Below are 23,614 nucleotides of genomic sequence, written 5' to 3' on the forward strand. Positions count from 1 at the left end.
AAGAAGGATAAGATTTGCAAAATTTTCAAGAAACTGTGATTATTTTTGTCTGTTTGGGCGGGTTTTTTCTTTTAATTTTCCAAATTCAGGTGCCAGATGTGACATTCAGGTTATCCAGTCTCCATCCTCCCTGTCTGTATCTCTGGGAGACAGAGTCACCATCACTTGTAAAGCAAGTGATGATATTAAAAATTATATGGTTTGGTACCAACAGAAACCAGGGGACGTTCCAAAGCTCCTAATACATTTGCATCCACTTTGCATTCAGGGGTTTCCTACAGGTTCAGTGGCAGTGAATCAGGGACAGATTTTTTTCCTTTACCATCAGCAGCCTGGAGCCTGAAGATATTGCAACTTACTACTGTCATCAAGACTATATATATCGTACCTCAGTGATACAAGCAATGAAAAAAAAAACACTCATAGAAGGAGAAGTGAGAATGAAAACTGTCCAGACACTTGCTTTTACTTTTACCTGATGACAGCATTTCTTAAATGTAACTGGGATTTGAGGGTCATGTAAAGGCTTTTGTGAATGGCACAAGAAGGTTGATATGCACCCAGCTCTCCACCATACCATAACAATTTTAGAAGTATGTGATCCCTCTCATGATTTATTAATAACAGAATATTGTAATCCTGACACAACTAGGTATCAATCGGGATGCCTGAAGGAAAACAGAAGCTACACTAAGGATTTAAAGTGATTAGTTAAATACATGATAATATACTATCAGTAAGATTTTTTAAGTGCCTCGGGTGGTCTTGCAGTTTGAAGTAGAAATTAAGGGGTATTCTTTCTCAATTCGGAGATCTTTACCCAGTAGGTTTAGGTTGTTTATTCATACTGTTTTCAGAGAGATTTAGAAGTCGAAACTACTATTCAGTGTTAACAACAGAAAACATAGTATGGTTGGTATTACTGAATTTTCTGGGCTGGAGAGATGGCTCAGTGGTTAAGAGCACTGACTGCTCTTCCAAAGGTCCTGAGTTCAAATCCCAGCAACCACATGGTGGCTTACAACCATCCATAATGGGAAAAAATACTGAATTTTCAATTAACTAGAGACAGGGATAGATTCATACAATGTGAATGTCTTCTTGGAAGTATTATCAGTAAGAAGAGAATCATAGTAAAAAAAAATAACCTAGCAATAATGGACTCTTAATTAATTTACACATTAACCAGTAAAAGGAAAGTTGCATGAAATACATTTGCAATGTGAATTAACAGACTAAATAAAATTAACAAATACAGAACTAACACTAATCTTCATTAAGAGATTAAAGCCTTATTGCTCAAATAGATAAAAAGTCCCCTCATTTGCTTATGATGCAAATGATTAGAAATGTGAAATAGTAGTCTATAGTTAATGAGCACTAGTGATTGTCTATATTTTAACAAGAGATCTATGTTAAATTGAAATGTTCTGTTTCATAGGCTGTATACTTTAGTCTGAGTGATTTTTATATTCATCATTTAGTAATTTCTTCCATTGTTGAGCTATGACATTCCTGTCAATGCAGTTGTCATATGAAAAACTCAAAATGTTTCTTTTCTTTTTTTCTTTCCTTTCTTTTTTCTTTCTTTTCTTTTCTTTAACTCTTTCTTACTCTCTCTTTTTTTAATTTTATTAGATATATTCTTTATTTACATTTCAAATGTTGTCTTCTTTCCTGGTTTCCCCCCTCCAAAAATCTCATAAGACTTCTTCATTCCCCCTGTTCCCCAATAACTTTCCTGCTTCCCTGTTATGGTATTCCACTACACAGCAGCATCTAGCCTTTCTACAACCAAGGGCCTATCCTCCCTTTGCTGTCTAAAATGACCAACGTCTTCTGCCTATGGGTGTGGAGCCATGGACAACTCCATGTTTACTCTTTGGTTGATGGTTTTGTCCCTGGGAGCTCTGGGAGTACTGGGTGACTCATATTGTTGTTCCTCCTATGGCGTTGCATACCCCTTCAGCTCTTTGTGTCCTTTCTCTAGCTCCTCCATTGGTGACTCTGTGCTCAGTCCAATGGCTGCTGAGAGTATCTCCCTCTGTATTTCTTATACACTAGCAGAGCCTCCCAGGTGGCACAGGGCAAAATTACCTGAACAGAACACCAATAGCTTATACTCTAAGATCAAGAATTGACAAATGGAACCTCATAAAATTACAGAGTTTCTTTAAAACAAAGGACACTGTCAATAGGACAATATGATAACCAACAAATTGTGAAAAGATCTTGACAAACTCTCCATCTGACAGAGAGCTAATATCCAATAATTGCAAAGAACTCAAGACGTTAGTCTCCAGAGAATCAAATAATCATATTAAAAATGGGGGTACAGAGCTGAACAAATAATTTTCAATTGAGATCTTACCAATGACTGAGAAACACCTAAAGAAATGTTCAACATCCTTAGCATCAGGGAAATGCAAATCAAAACAACCCTGAAAATTCACCTCACACCTGCCAGAATGGGTAAGATCAAAATCTCAGAAGACAGTAAGTGCTGACAAAAATGTAGAGAAAGAGAAACAGTCCTCCATTGATTATGAGATTGTAAGCTTGTACAACCACTCTAGAAATAAGTTTGGTGATTCCTCAGAAAACTGGGCATAATACTACTGGAGGACCCTTTTATACCACTCCTGGACATAAACCCAGAGGATTCTCCAATATGTAATAAAGGCACATGCTCCACTATGTTCATAGTAGCCTTATTTATAATAACCAAAAGCTGAAAAGAACACAGATGTTTCTCAATGGAAGAATGGATACGTACAAAGTGGTATATTTACATAATGGAATACTATGCAGCTATTAAAAATGAATTCATGAAATTCTTAGACAAATGAATGGAATTGGAAAATATCATCTTGAGTGAGATAAACCAATTACAAAAGAACATATATGGCATGCACTCACTGATAAGTGGATATTAGCTCAGAAGCTTAGAATACCCAAGATACATTTCACATATCAAGTGATGCCCACGAAGGAGGAAGAACATCGTATGAATACTCTGGTCCTTCATAGAAGGGGGAACAAAATACCCACAGAAGGAGATAAAGAGATAAAGTGTGGAGCAGAATCTGAGGGAAAGATCATCCAGAGACTACGCCATCTAGGGATCCATCAAAGACACAGTTTCAAAATCTTTTTAAATTTTTATTTGATAGTTTCTTTATTTACATTTCAAATGTTATTCCCTTTACAAGGTTCCCCTCCCAAAATGCCCTATCCCATCCTCCATCCTCCTGATCACCAATCCACCCATTCCTGCTTCCTTGTGCTGGCATTCCTCTATACTGGGGTATTTAGCCTTATCAAGACCAAGGGCCTCTCCTCCCTTTCATGGCCAGCAAAGCAATCTTCTGTTATATCTGCAGTTGGAACCTAGGGTCCCTCCATGTGTACTCTTTGGCTGGTGGTTTAGTTCCTGGGGGTTCTAGAGGTGGAGGTACTGCTTGGTTCATATTGTTGGTCCTCCTATGGGGCTGCAAGCTACTTCCTCTCCTTTAGTCCTTTCTCTAGCTCTTCCTTTGGGAACCCTGTGCTCAGTCCAATGGTTGGCTGAGACCATATGAATTGTATTTGTCAGGTACTGGCAGAGCCTCTCAGGACATAGCTATATCAGGCTCCTGTCAGCAAGTGCTGGTTGGCATCCACAATAGTGTCTGGGTTTGGTGATTGTATATGGAATAAATCCCCTGGTGGGGCAGTATGTGGATGGACTACACAGGCTCAAAAAATCAATGGGAAAATTACCCTTTAAATCCTCTCTGAAGCCTCAACACCTTCACCCTGACTAATTTTTGCTGATTCTACTATTTAAAAATGTGAGCTATTTTTACATCTCCTTCATTTAAAGTATAAATTTGGTAATTGATTAAAAGTGTCCCTGAAAAAACTAATGCAAATTTGATTTAGAGAACAATTTTTTTTTAAAGTTTCTATGATTTAATATCTTGGTTCAATTCTCCAGTACCTCTTACAAGAGGTACAAGATGTTCCTTTGTAAGAAAACACATTAATACCCTTAAAATATCATGAAGCTCATGATGGTTGTCTAATACATATTGATGATTGTTATTCTCAGATCTTCTCACTGTCTGCTATTGTATAAGCCAAGACCACAGTGTGCTGCATATATATATATATATATATATATATATATATATATATATATATATATATATATCTTGAGTAAACATCCTGTGCAGATGTCAGTGACAATAAAGACATAGTATGGCCATCTGTGTTTCCCCTCAATTACTGAGTCTTTTGATACCCTCGATGCCCTAGATGAGAAGGGATAACTCTAGGAATTTATCTAGTCATAGTGGTCTCTCTAGTCTTTTGGTAAAATCTTGTGAGACTGTTATTTATTGTGTGTGCATTTGTGCTTATTTTTCCAATATAAGAAGCTAGAAAATGCAGCCACTTTTTTTAAGATTCCCAGTAAGGGATTGAGGAGAGAGAGAGAGCCTCCTTGCCTGGAGAGGAGTAGCTGCCATGCCTGAGATGTGCACAACAGAGATACACCAGGGCTGAGAAACACATAAGAGAGAGAGAGCGAGCAAGCATGGCCATCATGTAAGAGTCTTGGGGATCATGGTCCAGGAGGTCTGCAGGTCTGGGTCAAGGCCAGTCAAGATGGAATATATGTTTTAGTAAGTGATGAGTTGAAATTATCAGAAAGTAAATCAGCCATATGAAGGTAATGCAGTGGCCTTTCCATTGAGATGTTTAAAGCATGTTGAAATAAAGAGTCTGTGTGGGGTGGGGGTGCAAGAGCAAGGGCATGCACATGCACATGCAAGACTGTGTTTTTCATTTGGGAAGCCAGAATACTGAGGCAAGTAGGTAGGATTATTTCAGCTACAGATTAATTAGAGTAAAATGAGGATATTACTCTTTTCTCTTAGTAGATGAACATGCTATAGTGATCTATGTTGTAACTAGGCATCAAGCATTTTATTTAGAATTCATGTGAAGCACAGGACAGATACTCTGCAATAGAATATATGCCCCTGTATAAAATTTACTCAAAAAACAATTTCAGTTCTATTTGTCATACACAAGGATATGTGTTGGTTGTCAAGGGGTCTAATGTATGTGATTTTATGTTTTGATTGATAAGCTTTGTTCAATGAAAAGGTCATTTATTTCAATGATGTTTCTGTAATTTTATAGAAAACTATGTACTTACATGAGAATATTTACATGATTAATGGAGACAGTTTAATAAATAAATATGCCATTTTCCTGACAGATCATTTGCAATGATGAGGGTAGACAAGGGCTATTGGATCAGAATGGGTTTTCACTCTCCTTTTTCCTCATTGCTGATTGCTGAGAGGATAGCTGTTTACTATTATCCTGAGTAAGATGCAATATCATTGTTATTCTAGCTAATGAGGCAAAAAATGCATGAAGCTTATATTGTAGGCAAGACACACATGCTTCAGTGCCCTCAGCTGCAAAAAGCAAAAACAAAAACAAAAACAAAACAATATGGAGATCCTCAGCACCTCTTTCATGTAAATGAAACTGGAATGTAAATAAAGTGGCAGCTGGAACACTCCAAACTAGGACATTTTGTGAGGGTCTAAATCATTGTGAGAGGAACTTGTAAAATTTGGAAACAATAAGAAACTTCCAAATCATTAGGTTCCCTGCTACATATTTTGAATGTTGAATCCTTTACCCACTGCCACTGAACCTGTCTGGGACCCCAGTAATTTAGTGGGAAATCTCATAGATGAGGAGCTGTGGAGAATGGCCTGGCTTCTGCAGGTATGATTTCAAATAAGTGTATCCATCACTATGTGCAAGGCTCTGACTACAAATTCAAGAGATAGAAAGTGGATCTCCAAGTTTGACTGCCAGGGAGTGTGGAGTTTTGGTCATCCCAACATCAGACCTTGAAACTGAGGCACAGAAATAAAAGTACAAGTTATAGACAAACTTTATGGATGGTCATTGCAACTTTTTTTATTTTCTTTTTTAAAAATGTATATTAGTGGAGATGGACAATTTTATATTAACAAAACAAGGAAACAATAAGGCCTACAGGACCTTAACTTAAATCATCCCAGTCCATCTGAGTCGTAATTTCATTGCAGTACAGGTTTTCTCCTTTCTGAAACCTCTGTCACAGAAGTAAACCTCAGAGTCCCTACCCTGGAGGATAAGACCCATCTACTCATACATGGACAGAACAGGTATGATCAGCAATAGAATCCAGTGCTTATCTTCTGTGCCTATCATCCTCTCTCACTTCATGTTGTTCTCACCAGGAATCCTAAACAACAGCAGTACCACCAGCTGAGCAGGCAACTTCATTTTGATGAGGCAGCCCGAGGAATCTGAGGGATCACTGCAAGGTGACAACTGACCTTTTATCTTGGACTAGCAAGGATTACACTTCCCTAGGGAGCAATATGAAAAGCTCATGGCTAGTGCTACAACAGAGATACAGACAAGAATTATGCAGGATTTTCCTGTTGCCAAAATCACATAATATATATTCTATGCCTGGAGTAACGATCTAAAATAAAACATGATGCTCGATTGGAAAATAATATGATAAACCTGCCCTTTTTTAAATATACCAAGGACTTAATAAGTGCAGTACTTAAGAAAAACTTGAAAGACTGATAATGAAGGTATACTTACTAAGTCACCTTCAACAATGTGAATTCATCTCTTTTTGCTCCTTTTCATCAATTTTACAAAATAGAAAGCTTACATTTTAAGAATGCTAAATAAGGAACATATGGGCTTCCTTTCCTGTGATTCATCGAATTTGACTCCATGGTAGTTCAAAAGGACAATAAAAATACTAGGAAAGTATATCACAAGTGTTTATCATAAAAATGTAAAACTGATGGATAACAAATATAATTGTCATAGGAAATAAGGTTTGAGGAGATTTTAAAGTGAAAAATAGATCTCTGGTACTTGTGACATAAGAAATTTATAGGCGTATTTCATCTCACTTGGTCCACATGCATAAAACATATATAATTTTTCATGTAGCAATTAAACTTCATGGAAATAACATTTTGCATTCATTTGTTTATTCTGAATTTGTATTATCTGTGTATAGACATGTTCGTTCCTTGGTACACACTTGGAGGACAGAAGACAAATATTAGGAGTGATTCCTCTCCTACAATGTTGGTTGAGAGAAAAGATAAATTGTTTTATTATTGGGAGACCCTTTTATCTGCTGAGAAATCTCATTAGTTCTCCTGGTGTGATGAGCTTAGTACTATATACTGACAGTAAAAGAAATCTCTCAGGGGAGATTTAGATTCAATTAGAAAATCTTAGTACTTATAGAGCTTAGTACTATATAATGACAGTAAAAGAAATCTCTCAGGGGAGATTTAGATTCAATTAGAAAATATTTAATTCACTTTTTCACCAATAGAAGATTAATAACTATATGCTAAGACAGGAGAAAGGGGAAGGTGTTACACCTCTAAGAATTTGGAGTATTGTTTTGATTAATGATGAATGTGAGAACATCCATCTCAATGTGGACAGCACCACCCCTTGGAAGGGGTCTTGGGTGGTATAAGAAAGCAGGTTAAGTTAGCCATGGGGAATAAGGTAGTAAGCCACAATCCTCCACTTCCTCTGCTGCAATTCCTGTCTCCAAATGCCTGCCCTGCTTGAATCCTACCTGAATTCCATTCATGATGGTCTATGATGGAGAACTGTAAGCTGACCTAAAACATTTCCTCCCCAGTTACTTCCACTCAGGGTGTTTATCACAATAGAAATCAGGTTAAAACAGCCCTGTAGAGTTATCACATGTGTCCTATGTCAAATTAGTAAGAAATTCTTTGTAAGGTTAAGTATTTCTTCTATCCACAGGAAAGAAATAAGAGGAAGAGTTTCATATTTTTTTTTCTTATTGAGAATTAGGGAACTCTCCCCACTTAGAGTTTTTCTCTACTAGGAAAACACAGTTTTGCTAGATTCTTGTTAGCTTTGTTTGAGAATCTGTACCCCTGGTATACATTAGTGTGTTCTGTAGTAACAACAAAGGAATCCAAGTTCACAGAGGAGTCCATCTAGGTGAACAAAAGTTAGACCCACTCTTTTAATTCCTCAGAGTTATTTGAGCATAGGATACCCTTTTCCCTAGGCATTCATTTAAAAAACATTAGTAGTAATTACACGGAGCTACTCCAAATAGTCAATCTGCATCTGTAGCCTCACTTAATGGAGACAAATTTTAAATGGCTAATACTCAAAAATAATTCATTTTAAATCAAATAGTACTTGACAATTGTTACATGGGTTAGGAGAGAGTTACTGGATGTAACTCATGATAACAGATTAAACAGGATAGTATGTAACTCCAATGACTATTTAATAATCTTATCCTAAAGGACAAATTTATTTAAACAAAGAGGTGCAATCTAAGTACCTTTTCTGAATGGTTTTCCTGAGGACAAGTTGAAGAGTTTTGGATTAGTTACATTGCAGAGTTAATCTTAAACCAGCCTAATATAGACTTGAATGTGAGGTCATTATTCTTCATTCTATGATTATCTGTATGGAAAAAGCAGTAAGCTTAGCATGAAGAAATCCAAAATGTAAACCTTGAGGAGAAAAGAAGTAATAGATAGTAGAATGGAACTGAATCCTGTATTCAAGGAGAGGAATGCATCGAAGAAAAGCCAGAATAAAAATGGAATCAAGGAAGTGGTGACCTCAAAGCAAGGCCCCACACAGCTCGGCTTAAAGAAAAACTTATGTCCAGGCATAGGTGTACACATCTTTAATACTAGTATTCAAAAGAGAAGCAGATATCTGTGTTCAAAGACAGCTAGATGTACAAAACAGGACAACCAACCATAGATAGTAGAGTTAACCATTAAAAACAAATGTAACTGAAGGTAAAAATGAAAAACAAGACTATATTCCAACCCCATCAAGCAGAAGAATGTGAACCCTTCAACCATGTGACTCATGTGTTATATTCAAGGATAAAATAAAGCAATTGTGGAATCTCCTTCCATGACTTAGGAAATCTGATGAAAGCAGAGTGTGTCTGTAGTGTGGCTCAGAGAGGCCAGTCTTTGAATCTCTGAATATAAAGGCTGTATTGCCTTGGAGAGTCCAAGAATTTGGAAGTGACTGAGCTGTGGGATAGATGCCAAGAAAATCTGCTAATAGTGATTGGAACCAGCCCAAGAGAAAGAAGTGTGTTGCAGTCAACAAAGCTGAAAGAATTTGGAGATATGAAGATGATTCAAATCTGAAGAGAAAATCAGACATCAATATGGAGAGTTGGGATCTTCTTCGATTTCCTTCTTCAGAGATCTGAAGTTCTTGTCATATAGGTCTTTCACTTGTTTGGTTAGAGTCACCCCAAGATACTTTATGCTGTTTGTAGCTATTGTGAAGGGAGTCATTTCCCTAATTTCTTTCTCAGTCTGCTTATCCTTTGAGTATATAAAGGGTACTGATTTGCTTGTGTTGATTTTGTAGTCAACCACTTTGCTGAAGTTGTTTATCAGCTGTAGGAGTTCTCTAGAACTTCAGATCTCTGAAGAGGAAATAGAAGAAGATCTCAGAAAATGGCAAAATCTTCCATGCTCGTGGATTGGCAGGACTAATATAGTTAAAATGGCCATCTTGCCAAAGGCAATCTACAGATTCAATGCTATCCCCATAAAAATACCAACCCAGGGGCAGGAGAGATGGCTCAGCTGGTAAGAACACTGGCTGCTCTTCCAAAGGTCCTGAGTTCAAATCCCAGCAACCACATGGTGGCTCACAACCATCCGTAATGAAATCAGATGCCCTCTTCTGGTGTGTCTGAAGACAGCTATAGTGTACTTACATATAACAATAAATAAATAAATCTTTAAAAAAATACCAACCCAGTTCTTCATAGAACTAGAAAGAGCAATTCTCAAATTCATCTGGAATAACAAAAAACTCAGGATAGCTAAAACTATTATCAACAGTAAAAGAACTTCAGGGGGGATTCAGTATCCCAGACGTTAACTTCACTACAGAGCAATCATGACAAAAACTGCATGGTATTGATACAATGTCAGGCCAGCAGATCAATGTAATAGGGTTGAAGACCCAGAAATGAACCAACACACATATGGAAACTTGATCTTCTACAAAGGAGCTGAAAGCATCCAGTGGAAAAAAGATAGTCTTTTCAACAAATGGTGCTGGATCAATTGGAGGTCAGCATGCAGAAGAATGCGAATCGATCCATTCTTATCTCCTTGTACTAAGCTCAACTCCAAATGGATCAAGGACCACCACATAAAACCTGACACACTGAACTAATAGAAAAGAAACTGGGGAAAACCCTTGAGGACATGGGCACAGGGGAAATGTTCTTGAATAGAACACCAATAGCTTATGCTCTAAGATCAAGAATTGACAAATGGGACCTCATAAAGCTACAAAGTTTCTGTAAGGCAAAGGACACTGTCAAAAGGACAAAACATCAACCAACAGATTGGGAAAGGATCTTCACCATCCCTAAATCTGACAAAGGACTAATATCTAATATATACAAAGAACTCATGAAGGTAGAACCCAGAGAACCAAACAACCCCCTTAAAAAGTGGGGTACGGAGCTAAACAAGAAATTTTCACATGAAGAACTTCGGAGAGCTGAGAAACAGCTTAAGAAATGTTCAACATCGTTAATCATTAGGGAAATGCAAATCAAAACAACCCTGAGATTTCACCTCACACCAGTCAGAATGGCTAAGGTCAAAAACTCAGGAGACAGCAGGTGTTGGCGAGGATGTGGAGAAAGAGGAACACTCCTCCACTGCTTGTGGGATTGCAAGATGTTGCAACCACTTTGGAAATCAGTCTGGTGGTTCCTCAGAAAACTTGGCATGACACTTCCTGAGGATCCTGATATACCACTCCTGGGCATATACTCAGAGGATTCTTCAGCATTCAATAAGGACATATGCTCCACTATGTTCATAGCAGCCCTATTTGTAGTAGCCAGAAGCTGGAAAGAACCCAGGTGTTCTTCAATGGAGGAATGGATACAAAAAATGTGGCATATTTACACAATGGAGTACTATTTAGCCATTAGAAACAATGAACTCATGAAATTCTTAGACAAATGGATGGAGCTGGAAAACATCATACTAGGTGAGGTAACCCAGTCTCAAAAGATCAATCATGTTATGCACTGACTGATAAGTGGATATTAGCCTAGAAACTTTGAATACCCAAGACATAATCAGCATATTAAATGATGTCCAAAAAGAATGGAGGAGTAGTCCCTGGTTCTGGAAAGACTCAGTGCAACAGTATAGGGGAATTCCAGAACAGGGAAGTGGGAAGGGGTAGATGGAGGAACAGGGGGAGGGAAGAGGGCTTATGGGACTTGCAGGGAGTGGGGACCCAGAAAAGGGAAATCATTTGAAATGTAAATAAAAACTATATCAATAAAGAAAAAAGTATGGAAGGTTGCAAGATTGCCTGGACAGGTTTCAGTCTTGCTTTGCTTCAGTATTCCTTCAGTATTCTCCCCTTTGGAACTAGAATGTATATCCTGTGCCACTTTATGTTGCCAGTATGTGATCTACTTTTAGAATTTAATTTGACAGGAGAATACAGTAAGAAAGGTGCATAAATCTTAGAATACACTTTCATTCATTCATTCATTCATTCATTTTACATCTTGATTGCTGCTCCCTCTCTCCTGGTCCCCAGCATACAGAATACCTCCCTCCATTCCAAAGATCTTTTCTAAAACAAGAGTGTGGGGGTCCACTGACTATCCCTGCAGCCTAGGATACAGTCTCTGGAGGGTCAGGTGCATCTTCTCCCACAGAGAAGAGTCAAGGCAGCCCAGTTGGGGAACATATTCCAGAGACAGGCAACAGCTTTAGGATCAGATTTTGCTCCAGTTCTTGGGAGACCCACATTAAGACCAAGCTGCAAATATGCTTCATGTGTGCCAGCGTCCTCTGTGCAGTTAGTTTATGGTCTGGTTTATGGTTCAGTCACTCAGAGCTTCCAAAGTACCAGCCTAATCGAATTGGCTACTCTTCCTGTGGTGTTCATATCACTTGAAGGCCTTCTCCAATTCTTTCATAAATGTTCCCAGCTCCCTACAATAAGTAATTGTGTGTCTCTGCATCTGTTTCAGTCACCAGCTGGTGGAGACTCTCAGAGAACAGTTATGCTTGTCTCCCCTATACAAACATAACAGGGTAACAATAATACTGTCAGGGATTGGTGCTAGTCCATGGAATAGGTCTCAAGTTGGTCATGTTATTGGTTAATCATTCCCCTGGACATTGTTTAATCTTTGTCCCTCAATGTTTTTAGATGGCATAGTGTGGGTGGAAAATTTTGTGGGTGGGTTTTTCTTCATATTCCTCCACTGGGGGTTCCTCCTGTCTATGGGAAACTTTTTCAGTTCTTTTTTCTCTCTCTACAAAATGGACCATATAATTGGCCACAAGACAGACCTCAACAAATATAAGAAGATCAAAATAATCCCAACCTCCTATCAGATCACTATGGAGTTAGAGTGGTCTTCAATATCAACAAAAACAATAGAAAGACCACATACACATGGAGGCTGAACAATGCTCTACTCAATAATACCTTGACCAAAGAAGAAAGAAAGAAAGAAATCAAACACATTTTAGACTTTAATGAAAATTAAGGCATAGCATACCCAAATCTATGGGACACAAGGAAAGCAGTTCTAAGAGGAAAACTCATAGCACTGAGTGCCTCCAAAAAGAAACTGGAGAGAGCATATACTAGCAGCTTAACAGCACACCTGAAAGCCCTGGAACAAGAAGAAGCTAATTCACCCAGGAGGAATAGAAGACAGGAAATCATCAAACTCAAGGCTGAAATCAATAAAGTAGAAACTAAGAGAAGCATACAAAGAATCAACAAAACCAGTAGCTAGTTCTTTGAGAAAATCAGCAAGATAGATAAACCCTTAGCTAGACTAACCAAAGGACACAGAGACAGTATACAAATTAACAAAATTAGAAATGAAAAGAGAAATATAACAACAGAAATGGCAAAAAAAATCGGATTCTACTACAAAAGTCTATGTGCAACACAACTGGAAAATCTGGAGAAAATGGACAATTTCCTAGACAGATACCAAATATCAAAATTAAATTAGGATCTGTTGTTCATCTAAACAGTCCCATAACTCCTAAAGAAATAGAAGGTGTCATAGAACATCTCCCAACCAAAAACAACACAGGACCAGATGGTTTTAGTGCAAAATTCTATCAGATCTTCAAAGAAAACAAAACACCAATACTCTTCAAATTATTCCACAAAATAGAAACAGAAGGAACACTACCCAACTTTTTCTAGGAAGCCACTATTACGCTGATAACAAAATCAGACAAAGATCCAACAAAGAAAGAAAACTACAGTCCAATTTCCCTTAAGAATATCAATGCAAAAATACTCAATAAAATTCTTGCCAATGGAATCCAAGAACACATCAAAACAATCATTCAACATGATCAAGTAGGCTTTATCCCAGGGATGCAGGGATGATTCAATATATGGAAATCCATAAATGCAATCCACAACATAAACAAACTCAGAAAAAAGGAAATCTACCAGTTTTTCAAAAAAGAGCAAATGTAAATACTCCTCAAACTATTGCACACAATAGAAACAGAAGGAACAGGGCCAAATTCATACTTTGAGGCCATAGTCAGGCTGATACCTAATACATAAAGACTCAACAAAGAATGAGGATTTGAGATCAATATCTCCTTTTGAGCATGGACACAAAAATGCTCAATGAAATTCTTGCAAGCTAAATTCAAGAACCCATTAAAAACATCATTCACTATTGAAGACCACTCTTAATCCATAGTGATCTGATAGGAGGCATGGGGTTATTTCGATCTTCTTATATTTGTTGAGGTCTGTCTTGTGACCAATTAGATGGTTGATTTTTGGAGAAGGTACCAAGAGGTGATGAGAAAAAGGTATATTCTTTTGCTTTAGGGTGAAATGTTCTATTAATATCAGTCAAATCCAATTGGTCCAAAGCTTCAATTAATTTTACTGTGTCCCTGTTTAAGTTTCTGTTTTCCTGATAGGTCCATTGAGGAGAGTGGAGTGTGCAGTCACCCACAATTATTGTGTTAGGGGCAATGTGTGCTTTGAGCTTTAGTAAAGTTTCTTTCATGAATGAGGGTGCCCTTACAGAGCATAAGGAGGTCAAAGGATACAAATTGGAAAGGAATGTGTCAAATTATCACTATTTGTAGATGATATAGTATACATAAATGACCCAAAAAACACTGCCAGAGAACTCCTATAGCAGAGAAACAACTTCAGCAATGTTGCTTGTTATAAAATCAACTCAAGCAAATCAGTAACCTTCCTATACTCAAAGGATAAACAAGCTGAGAAAGAATTATGGAAATGACACCATTCACAATAGCCACAAACAATACAAAGTATATTAGGGTGATTCTAACCAAATGAGTGAAAGATCTGTATGACAAGAACTTCAAGTATCTGAAGAAGGAAATAGAAGAAGACCTCAGAAAATGGAAAAATCTTCCATGCTCTTTGATTGACAGGATTAATGTAGTAAAACTGGCCATCTTGCCAAAAGCAATATACAAATTCAATGCAATCCCCATCAAATCCCAACTCAGTTCTTCATACAGTTAGAAGGAGCAATTCTCAAATTAATGTGGAATAAAAAAAAAAAAAACATGATAGCTAAAACTATTCTCAACAGTAAAAGAACTTCCTGGGGGAATTCAAGGATCTAAAGCAGTACTATAGAGCAATATTGTTAAAAACTGCATGGTATTAGTAGAGTGACTGGTAGGTAGATCAATGGAATACAACTGAAGACTCAGAAATGAATCCATAAACCTATGGTCACTTGAACTTTGATGAAGGGTCAGAAACCAATCAGTGGACAAAAGATATTCTTTTTAACAAATGGTGCTGGCTCAACTGGAGGTCAGCATGCAGAAGAATATGAATTGATCCATTCTTATCTCCTTGTACTAATCTCAAGTCCAAATGTATCAAGGACTTCCGCATAAAACCAGACACATTGAAACTAATAGAAAAGAAACTGGGGAAGACCCTTGAGGACATAGGCACAGGAAAAAAGTTCCTGAACAGAATACCAATAGCTTATTCTCTAAGACCAAGAACTGACAAATGGGACCTCATAAAATTACAAAGTTTCTGTAAGGCAAAGTTTCTTTATAAGACACTGTCAATCTGACAAAAGGCAACCAACAAATTGCGAAAAGATCTTCACCAACCCTATACCCGACGGAGGGGTTATATTCAATATATACAAAAAACTCCAGAGAGCCAAATAACTCTATTAAAAATGGGGTACAGAGCTAAACAATGAATTCTCACTTGAGGAATATTGAATGGCTGAGAAGCACCTAAAAAAATGTTCAACATCCTTAGTTATCAGGGAAATGCAAATCAAAACAACCCTGAGATTTCACCTCACACTAGTCAGAATGGCTAAGAATAAAAACTCAGGAGACAGCAGGTGTTGGCAATGATGTGGAGAAATAGGAACACTTCTCCACTGCTGGTGGGGTTGCAAGTTGGTACAACACTCTAGAAATCAGTCTGGTGGTTCCTCAGAAAACTGGGCTTGGTACTTCCAGAGGACCCTGCTATACTACTGCTGGGAATATACCGAGAGGATTCCCTGGTATGCAATAAGGTAACATGTTCTACTATATTCATAGCAGCCTTATTTATATTAGCCAGAAGCTGGAAAGAACCCAGAAGTCCCTCAATGAAGGAATGGATACAGAAAATGTGGTATATTTACACAATGGAAGACTACTCAGCAATTAAAAACAACAAATACATGAAATTCTTAGGCAAATGTTTGGATCTGGAAAATATGTGAGGTAACCCAATCACAAAAAACACACATGGAATGCAGTCACTGATAAGTATATATTAGCCCAGAAGCTATGAATACCCAAGACACAATTCACATGTCAAATTATTCTCAAGAAGCAAGAAAGAAAGGACCCTTTTTCCTGGAAAAGCATGATGCAGCATTGTAGGGGATTACCAAGACAGAGAAATTGGAGGGGAATTCTTAGAGAACAGGTTAAGGGAAGAGGGCTTATGGGACTTATGGGGAGTTGGGAACCGGAGGAGTGGAAACCATTTGGAATGTAAACAAAGATTATAGAAAATAAAAATGAAACAAACAAGCTAAATGAATAACACATAAACAAACAAACAAACAAACAAATAAATAAATAAATAAATAAATAAACATTTTTAAAAAGTAAGACGTAGCATTCTGCACTAAACCAAACTGGCCTTGCACTTTTCTTGATTGGTTAATTTCTTAAATATTATAAGATTGTTGACATAGGTTATTTGGTCTTGATTTAGAAGTGGATGAGATGACCATATTGTGCTATGACTTTTTCCACTCTAACTCCATGTATCCAGCTGGCCTACCAGGCAAATTTCCACAGGAATGTCTTTTATCCTATAGTAACATAATTTTTAGAGGTAACAGAATCACATAAAATAGTTATCTATATGAAGTATTAAAAGTGGGAATAGTAAAAAAAAATCTGTAAACAACATTATTACTCCATTGAAGACAATTTGGGTGATTCTGCCACATGTCATTCAACCTAGTAGCCACATTTTATTTCTAGTAGGAAGTAGCTGGGAGAAAAACCATTTTGTCCCAGTCTGTAGCACTGTGTGGTAGGCTACTACTTCCCTGCTGACAATAGTAAATGGTAGCATCTTCATGCTGCATGCAGCTGATTGTCAGAGAGTAAGAGGTCCCAGACCCACTGCCACTGAAGCTGTCTAGAACTTCAGAAGCCAGGATGGATATACCATATATCAAGAGTTTAGAGTAGGAACTTGGATTCTGCTGGTACCAGTGCAAGAAATTGGAATTTACACTTATGCTGGCACTGTAGCTGATGGCTACCTTGTTCTCCCAAGATGAATTTATGGATACTGAAGACTGGATGAGCAGAATTTCTCCTTTTGACACTATGATCAGGAAAATGTAATGATGAGAAAAGCAGGTTAGTACAAATAGAGACACAAAAGTAATTTCATATTTAGAGTATTTAAAACAAACCCAACATTCAGAAGAAACAAAAGTAAAACAGAAAATGTTCTTCTTATACTCAATCTATACCCAGGGAAAATAATCTTGGATTCTGAGCTCATAGACCTCCCTCTTTTTACCTGTGACTCGGTTTAGCAGTAAGCTGAAAATCTGCACCCAAAAATCCATTGTCTTTTCTAATCTTGGCCTCAGGCTCATTACTGTTCTTCTCATAATTACATCTTTGTAATGCAAAGCTTTACAAAGTAAAGCTCAAAGCTTGAGCTACTTGTGACTCCTCAAGATGAAGTATGCAAATAGCAAAATATAGGGTAGGCCATACTTGGTTTACAATCCTATGCAGTCCTTTAACTGAGGATAACCTAATTAAACATGATAGTGTTTACTTATTTGTATATATTACTTGATACGAAGGGAGCTCACTGTATCTTTTTCTTTGCTTGATGGCACATTGTATTGCTTATTTATATTTGAGAATTCTTGTTTAATTCAATTCTCTCTGTAAAGGAAGATCTACTGAGCATTAGGTGTGGAAATAGATGTACTAGTTTTGCAGTAATTATCATTTATCCAGGATTATCCAATGCTGCATTTGAGTGAACCCTGGGCTGGAGGTTCATGAAGACATACTCATCTGAAAAAACACAATGCTCAGTATGCACTATGCTGTTATATTTTGGGTTGTACCTTATTACTATTGGAAGGTATTTGAAGAAATTTTTCTTTCTTTTTCTGCTTTTAATTAGGTATACTTTTATTTACATTTCAAATATTGTCCTCTTTCCTGGCTCCCCCACCCCCCAAAATCCCATAAGCCATCTCCAATTAAATTTAATTTAATTATTAAAGAGTGACAACTCCTGAATCTGAAAAAAATATACTTTTACAGCAAATTTTAACTATTTTCCTATAAATTTTGAAGTTAAAAAGAGTCCATGAGGGAATTTGGGATCTCGGTAGAAATTCTTCAAGAACATCACCTCCATTCCCCCCTTCATTAAGGACTTCTTCCATAGTGTATCAAGAGTTAGCAATAATGGAGAGAATCCATGAAAAAATGTACACATTGAGGGACACTAACAAAAAATATTTACTTCAAATGAATTGTTAAGTATGCTTTTCTGACCACTCAATTCTAAGTAAATGTCTCCGTTTCCTTCATGATAATCCAGGATCTCACATTACACTGTGTTTAATAGAGAATTCCAAGTCTTATAGCACCCCCTTTTTTATTAGATATACTCTTTATTTACACTTTCCTAGTTTCCCCCACGAAAATTCCCTAACCCATACCCCCTCCCCCATTTCACCAATTCTACCAATCCTACTTCCCTGTCTTGGCATTCCCCTATCCTGGGGCATCTAGCCTTCTCAGGACCAAGGGGTATCCTCCCTTTGATGTCCAAAAAGGCTATCCTCTGCTTCATATGTATCTAGAGTCATGGGTCACTCCATATGTACTCTTTGGTTGGTGGTTAAACCCCTGGTAGCTCTGGGGGTACTGGGTGGTTCATAATGTTCCTCCAATGGTGCTGAATAACTCATTCAACTCCTTGCATCCTTTCTCTAACTACTCCATTGGAGACACTGTTCTCAGTTCAATGGTTGGGTGAGATTGTCCTCCTCTGTATTTGTCATGCACTGGCAGAGCTTCCCAAGTGAACAATAGATCTTTTATTATTTTTGTGAATATAGTTTTCATAATTTAGTGGCAGGAGCACTAAATCATCAGTGGTATTAAGTAAAACAAGCAAATGCACCCATTAGTCAATAATCTTCCTTGTGGATAAAGGACATGATATCTCTATTGTGTTGTTCACAAGGAGATCCTGCCATTGAGAATTGTATTTCATTAGGTGCCTGAACAGATTCTGTAATGGTAAAATATGCCAAAGAACAAATCATATCTATTGACTAAATAGGCACTTCTTAAAGAGATTTTCATTTCTGAAGAAAATGGCTATGCCAATAGGGGACTGATAACAAGATCAATAACCTGAGATATGTATAAAATACAGTTTCTGCAGTATGTATGCAGTATCAGTATGCAGATATGTATAAAATACAGTTTTCTGCAGTTTCCTGCAGAAAAAACACAAACATGCCTCTCTCTACACTCAGAGAATTCCCTGGTATATAGAGATGTGATTTTTCCCCTCTTTTGTTTATAAAAATATTGTTTTAAAGTTCTATGGGCCTGTTTCATGATATCTTGTCTTTGAGAATTATGAGGAATCTCAGTAATATGACCAACATCAAATTGTTAAAACATCTCAAGTAACTGGCTATAATAATCAGTTATAATATTTGTCTTAATCTGATTTGGAACATCCAATATAGAAAAATAACATATGTGATGACTAATTTTATTTGTTGTTGTTGTTGTTGTTGTTTCTTCTGTTAAAACATTTATAACTAGAAAGCTTGAGAAGCTGTTAATAATCATATGCATATTTTTAATGAATTCTTTTGATTTGTATTTGTATAGATAATTGTAAAAGTTAAGAATTGGTAGCATTAAAGGAGAAACAATTTTAAGCAATTGTAAGGCATGAGCCATATATATATTATTAATATAAAAATTAAAAGTTTGATTTTTAACATTTTAAAAGGAGGAGCTACAGCACCCAATTCAATTATCTGTGCTGAAACAAGGGGACACTCAAAAGAATAAACATGTGATTTAATTATATGAGCTTTACTCCCACAGTAGATGCATTTTTATAGGATGCATGTATAAATCTATAAAAATATAAAAACATGTATGGAGGCAAATTTTTTAATAATTTATTTTTTGAATAACAATTATTAATTTTGTCAAAATAGGCTTGCCATGTCATACATTAACTATCACTAATAATTAATTTGATTGCTGTTTAAAATAAGGAACAAACATTTCATCATGCTCTTAAAACATTCTTTTTTTAAAAATATTTCTATGATTTTATTTTGTAACACTTTATTATTACAACAAATCTTCATTGGAGGATGTCAAAACCTTATTTGGAGAGATTTTACATTAATGTTCTCTTTGTCAAGGAATGGAAGTAAACATATATCATAAACTGTTAACAAATACTTACGGTAGCTTTCTCCAAGTTATGTCTCTCAATATTTATTTTGTATTTACCTTGAGAACATCAGAGGCTTAACTCCTCTTATCGTAAACTTAAAGCAGTGTCTTAGCCAAATAATTTATCTTAACATTTTTTTTAAATTATTTACTTAAAAAATTTAAAAGCCCATTGTTAAGAGCAAGCCATTTCTTGAGGAAGAACTTTCTAATGAAATTATTTTTTTATTGTTTTTTTTTAAGTTAGCTTATGTTTAACCTTTCACAGATGTAAGTTTGAACATTATTTTGAACCACATCTATATGAATCTGTTAAAAATGTTCTTTTGGCCAGAACTCTCTAGGTGAGGCCTGCAAGATAAGGCTAGACCTACACCCATCAGTCTTGCAAGGAGTAGCCCATTGTATGAAGGTCAAATAACAAAAGGAACCTGTAATATCACAGCATAACTACAATTTTTTGAAAGCAAAACCCAGTTTTAAACAATCTTTTCTCCTTAAAATTAATGGCAAACACATTACTTTCATATTGCAAAGTTTGTCTATCAGCTTGTGTGTTTGAGTGTATGACAGTATAACTTATTGAAGAGACATTATTTTAAATCTTATTTTTTCTAGGATAAGAATCACATAAAACATTATGTCAATTTAGAAATATCTTAGAGGCCTGTTTTTCTTGGCTTCTGTCATGCCACGTGTTGCTTAAAATAGTTTTAACCCTAAATTATCAGTTTTATACTTACCTTTTGTTACCATCATTATATTTTTTAAATCATGTCCAATAACTTATGAGCCAATACTCTATAGTCAAGGCATGTAAAACATTTATACCTTTAAGACCAATTAGAAATAAAGATGAAGCAATTACACAAATCTCATTAATTTAAACCAAACTTATTTTTTTCCAGCTGTAATTTCAGGGGAATAAAGCACTTTGAACCCAGTCATCACCATGGTAGAAATATTTTCTAGGAGAGTTAACCATTGAGGTTGAGGCTGCTGGCTTCTTAAGAAGTAGCTTTTTCTCCAGCTGTGTTTAACTCGTAGTTAAGAATGTGAGGCACATTTAATCATCTTCCTCTGTGTAAATTGCAGACTGGCAGGACTACCAGTAGATAACGCATTTTTTTTACCCTTTTTTTTTCTTTTCAACATATAACATAAACACAACAATCATTCAGCCAATCAAAACAATAGACAAACAAATTGACACACATATGGGCAGGTTTTGGTGCACCAAAGACAGACAACAGACAGAGATGGAACTTGATGTCCCAAAGAGATCCAAATATCTTAACCAGAACTAAGGATATCTCTAGTAGGATTCAGAGAGGAAATAGGATGTCTCCTTTTTTTTTTTTTCAGGAGAGTTTTGAATTAGTTTTTAACCATTTTTTTGATACCACGTCCTGCACATGGAAAAACCGCTTATCTGAAACCTGCTTTTTCTCTTGTTTAGGAGTTAACTCCTTATCTTCTTTTTCTTCTGGGAATTCTGCCAGAGAAGGGAGGGGAGACACAGTGGCAATCACTGATAGTTACTCCGTAGTGCCCTGCTTTTTTAACCCCTATTGGGTTCATAAAAAGAGAAAGGTTTAAAGAATGTGATATATGGTGGGGTAGGGAAGGGGGTGCCTAGGCGAACACAGACACGGTATAGAATAAAGTTATTCAGGATGGAGGATGAGAGTTAATGGGGTAGTGGAGTCAGAGAAAGGCAGAGAGAGTGTGTAGATAAGTACAGACTGGCCATGACCATGTGGAGAGAGGTGGGAGGGGAGGAGACCCCAGGAATTTCTTTACAGTCCAGGACTTACATTCTGCCCTGTGAGTAGTTTTTACTTTCGATTTCTCTGGCCATTTTAGCTGCCTCTGACTTTCAAAGAATAAATTCTCCCCCAGAGAACTCAGCTTGGGTAAACTGCATAAATTCCTCAGGTGTGAGCCAGCCCTCGGTGGAAGATTCTAAGTGCCAAAGTGAAGGGAGCAGTCTGCCCATAGGCTGTGACTGCGGACTTTAATTTTTCTAAAATTTTAAAGTCAAGGGGCTTGTTTTGGCTCTGGCTTTTTCTAGCTATTTGTCTTTGAAATAAATCTTGAAGTTAGAGTGACCATTTGTCCCTCTGAGTCTCGTAGCTCCTTTAAGAGGGCTACTTGCTCCTTGTGGCTACCATTTGGTGGAGAGAAGAAATTTTTTCAGAGGCTCTCCTGCTGGCAGCTTCTCTTCCAAGTTGTCTTCCTCCCTGGGAGATAGTGTCAGCACCTGGACTATGACTAGATTTCAGAGTTTGTAGAGAAGGATAGACTTTGTTTTTTTTTGAGAAATTAGGGAAAAGAGCAGACATAGACAGAAACCGTTTTAAATGTCCCTCCTACATATTTATCAGAGGCGCGAGGGATAAGAGAGCACAGAGAAAGTGTTCGGACGAGAGCTTTTTCAGAGAAGTAGATCCTGGAAGCAGGAAGAATTCTGAATACTGTCATTAATCAGAGACCAGTAGTTAAAGGCAGTAACCGGAACTTTTTTTTTTTTTTCTTTTTCTTGACTAAAAGTTGCATAGTAATCTCTTACAGTAGCCCATGTTTTCTTACCTATGGTTCCTTTCTCTGGGAACCAGGGACAATTTGTCTGACATAATACTTAAGACCCTAAGCATTCTCAAAGAAGTACCTAAGATCTCCTTTTCTTAACCCAGCCCCGTGTCTTGCGAGATTCCTGAATCCCTGAAATGAGCAGGGATTGTTAAGTAAAAGCTTGCCCCATGGGGTCTCACCTTCTGAGACAAAGTTGTCCTGGAGATTTTCCCCGGGCCAAGCGCGCCGGTGGGTCAACCTTGCTTCGACCAAATCCAGTTCTCTCAGGGAGCTGCTCCTCTCCGGGAGCCGAACGCGGAGGGCCCTCCTACTTGATCCACGACCTCCTTTCTCTAGATCACTCCACAGGTATCACACTGTTGGGCGCCAAAGTGTCCCCACCCGCAGGACAGTCAACAGGGTTCCTTTAAGCCACCTAGAGGAAAGGAGATGGGGCAACAAGACACAAGAGAGAGAGGCCGGACAGCCTGTCTAGTTCTGATCAAGCTGTCAAACTTTAATTTTCAGACAAGTCAATATAAAGGGAAGCATACAAGGTTTGGGAGGGGTAAAGGGGGGAACAATCTCAGGGGGTTGGCATCATTTCTAAGAAACAGTTTCTCATAATTTCTGGTAAAGTTAGTTATTGCTGTTGGAATGTTGGCATGATAAAAGGGGGGTCATGAGGCGGTGAAGTGGAAAGAGGTTGCTACAGTAACCTATCTACAGATGAACTTCAAAAGGAGGGGGTTTTGAGATTTACATAGGAATAGTTCCTGGCATGGAGATCTAAGTGAGAATGACTCCTGGTATCGAGG

At 37.2% G+C, this 23,614-nt stretch overlaps 1 gene segment (V, D, J or C); it reads right to left on the bottom strand.

Annotated features, from left to right (window-relative positions):
- The window catches only part of LOC127677978 (Ig kappa chain V-VI region NQ2-48.2.2-like), a 54,252-nt gene that overhangs the window by 23,736 nt on the left and 6,902 nt on the right, over positions 1-23,614 (bottom strand).

The sequence above is a fragment of the Apodemus sylvaticus genome, chromosome 2, assembly GCF_947179515.1.
Source record: "Apodemus sylvaticus chromosome 2, mApoSyl1.1, whole genome shotgun sequence".
NCBI classification, from domain to species: domain Eukaryota; kingdom Metazoa; phylum Chordata; class Mammalia; order Rodentia; family Muridae; genus Apodemus; species Apodemus sylvaticus.